The 8,674-nt window shown below is 38.8% G+C and overlaps 1 long non-coding RNA gene across 1 annotated transcript in view; it reads right to left on the bottom strand.

Annotated features, from left to right (window-relative positions):
- Positions 1–474: 474 nt before the first annotated feature.
- The window catches only part of LOC124243524 (uncharacterized), a 46,973-nt gene continuing 38,773 nt past the window's right edge, over positions 475–8,674 (bottom strand). Inside the window, exon 3 of the long non-coding RNA XR_006889699.1 lies at positions 475–514. This is a non-coding gene — a long non-coding RNA (uncharacterized LOC124243524). The remainder of the gene's footprint in view (positions 515–8,674) is intronic.

The raw sequence follows: 8,674 nt of genomic DNA, 5'->3' as shown, positions 1-8,674 counted from the left end.
TCAAATCTTGTTAATTACAGGAACCTCCTCTGAATACAGATGGAAAGTGGACTTTGTGCTCTACATTACCATGCCCTCAATTGTACATTTCAAAGACTCTAAAGGAAGAGATTCCTTCCCTGGTAGTCTGATATCTTGCAATTTTAAAAAAGGAGAAAAAATCTTTTGGAAATTTTTACATAGAAGCCTCATATTTTAATGCATGACCTTAGTGAAGAGACAATCACTATATTCATATTTTACTGACAATAAGAAGACAAATTTGGTGGTGATGATACCAGAGAAGAGGGGAGCGTGAGACAGAGTGACATCAGGATCATGGTGGGGTGAGCTCTTCCCTTGGACTCTCCCCTCTAAAAACAACCAAAAGGGCATTCATACACCAACAGAGGACACAGACAGATCACAAAAGACACCTGAAAGACCCACAAAGCCTACCTGAAGGTGGTGGTGGGGCTGGATCCTCCAGAGGAAGTGGAAGCTGATCCACAGGAGCTCCATGGAGAGAGACGGGCTATGGCAGGAGGAAGTATGCAGGTGAAAAGGGCACCCCATTCCCACCTAGTACTCCAGAATCATCCAGAACACAGTGTGGTGAGTGTGGTAGTAGCTGAGGGGAAAGGGCACAGGTGAGGAGAGGTGCTCTGTCCCCTCCCAGCACTCCAGCCCCAGAATCATCCAGAGAACAGTGCAGAGAGCGTGGCAGCAGCAGCAGAGAAAAAGCACAGGTGAGGGAGGTGTCCCATCCATGCCTGGCATTCCAGCTCCAAGATCACCTGGAGCAAGGTGGAGATAGCTTGGTGGTGGTGGCAGGGAATGTGCACAGCCCCAGAATCGTCCAGAGCACAGTGTGGAGAGTGTGGCAGCAGTGGAGGGGAAATGCACAGGTGAGGGAGATACCCTGTCCCCGCCCAGCACTCCAGCCCCAAAATCATCCAGAGCATGACCCAGAGAGCTTGGCAGTGGCAGCAGGGAAAGCATGCAGGTGAGGAGAGGTGCCCTGTCCCCATCCAGTAGTCCAGCCCCAGAATCATCTGGAGCATGGCAGTGGCAATGGGGAAAGGGAAAGTGCACAGTCCTGCTATTGCCCACATCTCCATACAGAGAGACAAGCAGGGGCTGGGGGAAGCACTGGGGAAGGAAAGTATCCCTCCTCATGCCCAGGGCTTGAGATCTGCCATCAATCAGTCACTCAGAGAGAAAAGCAGTCAGTGGCCAGAGCTGGGGAGGCCCTGCTCATGCAAGCCCCAGAATACACAGTGCCTGATCCCCACCCAGTGGCAGTATGTGGCAGCTGCAACCAGATAAGAGCATCATGAGGAAGCAAAAATCCAATCCATCAAGCAGTATGAGTAGGTATATTAAATCTCCAGGCCAGAAGGAAAGTGACAGGTACCCAGAAACCAACCCTGAAGGCATAGAAATCCATAACCTAAGCAACAAAGAATTCAAAACAGCTATCATAAAAAAACTCAACGAGTTACAAGAAAACACAGAAAGACAAATTAACGAATTCAGGAGCTTCTTCACAAAGGAGATTGAAACCATAAAGAAGAACCAATCAGAATTGTTAGAGATGAAAACCACAATGGATGGAATAAAGAAAAATCTGGATTCCCTAAACAACAGAGCTGAAAATATGGAGGAGAGAATCAGCCAGTTAGAGGGTAGTAAGTACTATAGAAATGCGTCAGAGGGAGGAGAAGAGAGAACTAAGACTAAAAAGAAGTGAAGAAGCTCTCAGAGAAGTATCTGACTCAATCAGGAAATGTAACATAAGGATTATAGGTACTCCAGAGGAAGAACAGAAGGAGAATGGAGCAGAAAGCCTGTTCAAAGAAATAATAGCTGAGAACTTCCCAAACCTGTGAAGGGAGCTGGAAATCCCTGTGACAGAAGTCAATAGATCTCCAAACTATATCAATGCAAAAAGACCAACTCCAAGACATATAGTAGTGAAGCTGGCAAAAGTCGAGGACAAAGAAAATATACTAGGGGCAGCAAGGCAGAAGAAAATAACTTACAAAGGAACCCCTATCAGGCTTTCAGCAGATTTCTCAGCAGAAACATTACAGGCAAGGAGAGAGTGGAATGATATATTCAAAATCCTAAAAGACAAAAACTTTCAACCAAGAATACTCTATCCAGCAAAAATCTCCTTCAGATATGACAGAGAAATAAAAATTTTCCCAGATAAACAAAAGCTACAGGAGCTCATTGCCACAGACACCCCCTACAAGAAATCCTCAAGAAGCCCCTCATACCTGAAAAATAAATAGGAAAGGGGCTACAAAGCCCTGAGCAAGGAGATGAATAGATAGGCAATAATCAGAAAACAGCAGCCCTCTATCAGATCAGCTTAGTAAACAGTTAACTTTAACATCAAGCAAAAAGAGAAGGAAAACACCAAAACAAAAATGATCTCATCATTTTTTACGCTTTATTTTTTTTGAGGAAGATTAGCCCTGAGCTAACTACTGCCAATCCTCCTCTTTTTGCTGAGGAAGGCTGGTCCTGAGCTAACATCTGTGCCCATCTTCCTCTACTTTATATGTGGGACACCTGCCACAGCATGGCCTGCCAAGCAGTGCCATGTCTGCACCCAGGATCCAAACCAGCGAACCCCGGGCTGCCAAAGCAGAACATGCACACTTAACCGCTGCACCACCGGGTTGGCCTTGATCTCATCATTTTAACCACAAACTCACAACACAAGATGGAAAAATATATGACAAAAATAACTTAAAGGGGGAAGAGGAAACGGATGGAATCAGTATAGTCTATGGAAATAAGAGGTTATCAGAAAATGGACTATCTCAACTACAAGATTTTTTATATGAACCTAAGGGTAACCACTAAACAAATAATTAGAACTGAGACATTTATTATACACAAGGGGAAAATGAGGAAAACCAACAGAGAAAACTACCTAATCAAATTGGTAGTCCAAAATACACAAGATGAGAAATAAAGGAAAGGCAGAGGGAACAGGAAACTTGCGATAAAATGGCAGTATTAAGTGCTCATATATCAATAATCACTCTGAATGTAAATAGATTGAATGCTCCAATCAAAAGACACAGAGTGGTAAAATGGATTAAAGAACAAGACCCAATAATATGCCGCCTCCCGGAAACACATCTCAGCTCTAGAGAGAAACATAGGCTCAGAGTGAAGGGATGGAAGACAATACTCCAACCTAATGGCAAACAAAAGAAAGTAGACAAAGGAGACTTCAAGATAAAACAGGTACAGAGAGATATAAGGGGCAGTATTTAATGATAAAAGGAACTGTACACCAACAAGACATAACACTTACAAACATGTATGTACCCAACATAGGAGCACCAAAGTGCATAAAGCAACTATTAACAAACCTAAAAGGAGATATTAATGACAACACAGTAATTGCAGGGGACCTCAACACTCCACTTACATCAATGGATAGATTATCAGACAAAAAGTCAACAAGGAGATAGTGGACTTAAACGAAAAACGAGACCAGATGAACTTAATAGATAGCACTCCATCCAAAATCAGCAGAATATACATTCTTCTAAAGCACACATGGAACATTCTCAAGGACAGACCATATATTGGGAAACAAGGCAAACCTGAATAAACTTAAGAAGATTGAAGTCATATCTACTATCTTTTCTGACCATAATGCCATGAAACTAGAAATCAACCACAAGGAAAAAGCTGGAAAAGGAACAAAATGTGGAGACTAAACAACATGCTACTGAACAACCAATGGATTGTTGAAGAAATAAAGGGAGAAATCAAAAAATATTTGGAGACAAACAAGAACAAAAACACACTGTACCAACTCTTATGGGATTCAGCAAAAGCAGTCCTAACAGGGAAATTTATAGCAATATGGGCCCACATAACAAACAAGAAAAAGCTCAAATAAACAATCTTAAAGTACACCTGACAGAATTAGAAAAAGAAGAACAAAGCCGAAACTCAGCAGCAGGAGGGAAATAAAAATTAGAGCAGAAATAAATGAAATTGAAACAAAAAAGACTGTAAAAAGGATCATTGAAATACGTAGCTGGTTCTTTGAGAGGATAAACAAAAATGGACAAATCCTTAGCAAGACTTACTAAGAAAAAAAGAGAGAAGACTCAAATAAATAAAATTAAAAATGAAAGAGAAGAAATTACAATGGATACTACAGAAATACAAAAGACTAAAAGAGAATATTATGAAAAACCATACGCCAACAAACTGGACAATCTAGAAGAAATGGATAAATTCTTAGACTCTTACAACCTCCCAAAACTGAATCAAGAAGAAATAGAGAATCTGAATAGACCAATCACAAGTAAAGAGATTGAAATGGTAATCAAAAACCTCCCCTAAAATAAAAGACCAGGACCAGATGGCTTCTCTGAAGAATTCTACCAAACGTTCAAAGAAGATTTATTACCTATTCTCAAACTATTCCAAAAAATTGAGGAAGATGGAAATATTCCTAATACATTCTATGAGGCCAAAATCACCCTGATCCCAAAGCAAAACAAGGACAATACAAAGAAGGAAAATTATAGGCCAATATCGCTGAGTAACATAGATGCAAAAATCCTCAACAAAATATTGGCAAACCAAATACAGCAATATATTAAAAAAAATCATACACCATGATCAAGTGGGATTCATACCAGGGACACAGGGATGGTTCAACACCCGCAAATCAGTCAAAGTGATACATCATATTAACAAAAGGAGGAACAAAAACCACATGATCATCTCAGTAGGTGCAGAGAAAGTATTTGACAAGATCCAACATCCACTCATGATAAAAACTCTCAACAAAATGGGTATAGAAAGAAAATACCTCAACATAATAAAGGCCATATATGACAAACCCACTGCCAACATCATACTCAATGGGGAAAAACTGAAAGCCATCCCACTGAGAACAGGAACAAGACAAGGGTGCCCACTCTCACCTCTCTTATTCAACATAGTACTAGAGGTTTTGGCCAGAACAATTAGGAAGGAAAAAGAAATAAAAAGAATCCAAATAGGCACTAAAGAAGTGAAACTCTTGCCCTTTGCAGACAACATAATGTTATACACAGAAAACCCTAAAGAACCCATCGGAAAACTATTAGAAATAATCAACAACTACAGCAAAGTTGCAGGGTACAAAGTCAATGTACAAAATTCAGTGACATTTCTACACTCTAATAATGAACTAACAGTATGAGAACTCAAGAATATAACCCCATTTACAATCGCAGCAAAAAGAATAAGATACCTAGGAATAAATTTAACGAAGGAAGTGAAAGACCTATACAAGGAAAACTATAAGACATTACGAAAGAAATCAATAATGACATAAAGAAATGGAAAGATGTTCCATGCACATGGATTGGAAGAATAAACATAGTTAAAATTGCCATACTACCTAAAGCAATCTACAGATTCAGTGCAATCCCAATCAGAATCCCAATGACATTCTTCACAGAAATAGAACAATGAATCTTAAAATTCATATGGGGCAATAAAAGACCCTGAATAGCTAAAGCAATCCTGAGAAATAAGAATAAAGCTGGTGGCATCTCAATCCCTGACTTCAAAATATATTACAAAGCTATAGTAATCAAAATAGCATGGTACTGGTACAAGAAGAAGCACACAGATCAATAGAACAGAATTGAAAGCCCAGAAATAAAACCACACATCTATGGACAGCTAATCTTTGACAAAGGAGCCAAGAACATACAATGGAGAAAGGAAAGCCTCTTCAATAAATGGTGCTGGGAAAACTGGACAGCCACATGCAAAGGAACGAAGGTAGATCATTATCTTTCCCCATACACAAAAATAGACTCAAAATGGATCGAACAGTTGAAGGTAAGACCTGAAACCATAAAACTTCTGAAAGAAAATATAGGCAGTACACTCTTTGACATCAGCCTTAAAAGGATCTTTACAAAGATGATATCCACTCGGACAAGGGAAACAAAAGAAAAAATAAACAAGTGGGACTTCATCAAACTAAAGAGCTTCTGGAGGCAAAGGAAACCAAGATCAAAATGAAAAAACAACCCACCAACTGGGAGAAAATATTTGCAAATCATATATCCAATGAGGGGTTAATCTCCACAATATATAAAGAACTCACACAACTGAACTACAAAAAAAACAACAACCCGATCAAAAACTGGGCAGAGGATATGAACAGACATTTCTCCAAAGAAGATATACAGATGGCCAATAGGTACATGAAAAGATTCTCAACATCACTAATCATCAGGGAGATGCAAATCAAAACTACACTTAGATGTCACCTTACACCTGTCTGAATGGCTATAACCACCAAGACAAAAAATAATAAATGTTGGAGAGGTTGTGGAAAAAAGGGAACCCACATCCACTGCTGGTGGGAATGCAAACTGGTGCAGCCACTTTGGAAAACAGTATGGAGATTTCTCAAAAAATTAAAAATAGAATTACCATATGACCCACCTATCCCACTACTGGGTATTTATCGAAAGAAGTAGAAATCAACATTACAAAGAGACTTAATGCACGCCTATGTTCATTGCAGCATTATTCACAATAGCCAACACTTAAAAACAACCCACGTGCCCACTGACTAATCATTGAATAAAGAAGATGTGGTATACATACATACAATGGAATACTACTCAGCCATAAAAAAGACATAATCGTCACATGGATGGACATTGAGGACATCATGTTAAGCAAAATAAGCCAGACAGAGAAACACAAACACTGTATGACTTCACTCATATGTGGAATATAAACAAACTTACAGACAAAGAGAACAATTTAGTGGTTATCAGGGGAGGGGAGGGGAGGGTGGGCACAAGGGGTGCAGGGGCACGTTTATATGGCGTTTGACAAATATTAACGTACAACTGAAATTTCACAATGTTATGAAGTATTTAGACCACAACAAAAAAATTTTTTTAAAAAAGAAGACATATTTGAAGTCACCTACACAAAATATGATACAGGTTGCAAATGCACTTTGTCTCTACTGAGTAAATATATGGAGTTTATAGCAAATTAATTCACTCATGATTTTGATAACTGACCATGTCAACAGAGATGCAGACACATGCAGAATTAAATTAAATGCTGAATACTTGTATTTTCATACATTATCAGCAAACTAGAGGATTATTTACTGATCTCTCTAACACATACACACACACACTTTTTATTTCAAGAATTTTCCATAATAGCCCATAAATCTATATGTACAGGGGGATGAAAACTAAATACTCTAAGAGACAACTGTACATCCCAAGGATGTTTCTGCAATTGCTCTACTGAAGTCCTAAATTTTGAAGCCACAATTGGAGGCCCAAAATAAGGAAACAGGTAACTGAAATCCTTTTCACAGAAGCCTCTTGCCAGACTGTGCTTGTGGGAGAATCAATCTGAATTCTAACTCCAAAGGTAGAAATGGAAAATAATAGAGCAATTTCTCCCTGGAGGAGAAAGCTTTTGATCCTAGCACCTATAAAACGCTATTGCCTATGTTCTTTGCAGATTCTGATTTATCCAGACTCTGAAAGGTCTGACTCTCAAAAGAAGGTGAGGTAGCCAGGTTTATCAAATACGTGAAGCTCCTCATTTCTGTGCTACCTGCAGTCCAATTGGCTTCCTTTAATGGGTGAAAGTAGTTAAGTGAGTTAAGAATAGATCCCATGCTTATTTTGAGCCCACTGCTTCCTAGTTTGCTCTGTTCCTAACACATATATCATTCTACCACTGCATTCTGTTGGAGTTTTCTAACATTTATGCTCATTTCAGCAACTTCCAATTATTCTTCTACTGAGATCTTGAGCAAGAAAATGAGTATGCGAGTATGTGTGTGTGTGTGTGTGTGTGTGTGTGTGTGTGTGTGCTGTATAGTTAAATGTATTCTAAAGGAATTTCCTATGGTTTCAAGTGCAAATCTGTCATTCTGCAAGGATCCTCATCCTTGGAGAAATTCCATACAGGGAATAGATTGCTGAAGTCATTTAATAAATATCAAAGAAAAAACGAGAAAAATCAAAGAATTTAAAGATAGGGAAATTGTCAGGTTTGACTAGCTATATTTTGCCTTAAAGAAAAGCTAGTCATTTTACCAGAACAAGAAAAGGGACTTCGTACCAGAACATGTTGAGAAGAACGGGTAAGACTACTGGACAAAAGGAGTGTTTCAGAAGGAAATAAAACATTTTGAAGCCACCGATAACTTACCTAAATTTGTTTGATAGTTGTGTGATTGGTCATCAGATATATCCTATTTGTTATCACGCAGTTGGATTTTTAAGAAAAATTAAAATTCCAGTATAAAATATCCTTAAACATAGTAGCTAATAAAAAGGGGGGGGGGACCTTTCTTTTTAGTATTGATTTCAATGTGATAGCATATTAGAAAGGTTGTTTCATTTTAAACATTAATGAAACCATGCCATGTTTTACAAGGCTCCTACTTCACTACTGTCTGTTCTAAATGCAGTATTTGTGTCCTACATGATGTACTAGGTGGGTGTATTGCCAATTGATAGGGACATAATGTACCATACAATTATGCATATGACACATTGGATTACAGTGAGTTATTTTCCATACACTGTCTGCAATTTGCCTTACCTAAGTGTTCGATTTTAAAACAGCTGTATTTCAGTAAATG

The sequence above is a fragment of the Equus quagga genome, chromosome 8, assembly GCF_021613505.1.
Source record: "Equus quagga isolate Etosha38 chromosome 8, UCLA_HA_Equagga_1.0, whole genome shotgun sequence".
Taxonomy (NCBI): domain Eukaryota; kingdom Metazoa; phylum Chordata; class Mammalia; order Perissodactyla; family Equidae; genus Equus; species Equus quagga.
This window is presented reverse-complemented; position numbering and strand designations above follow the sequence as displayed.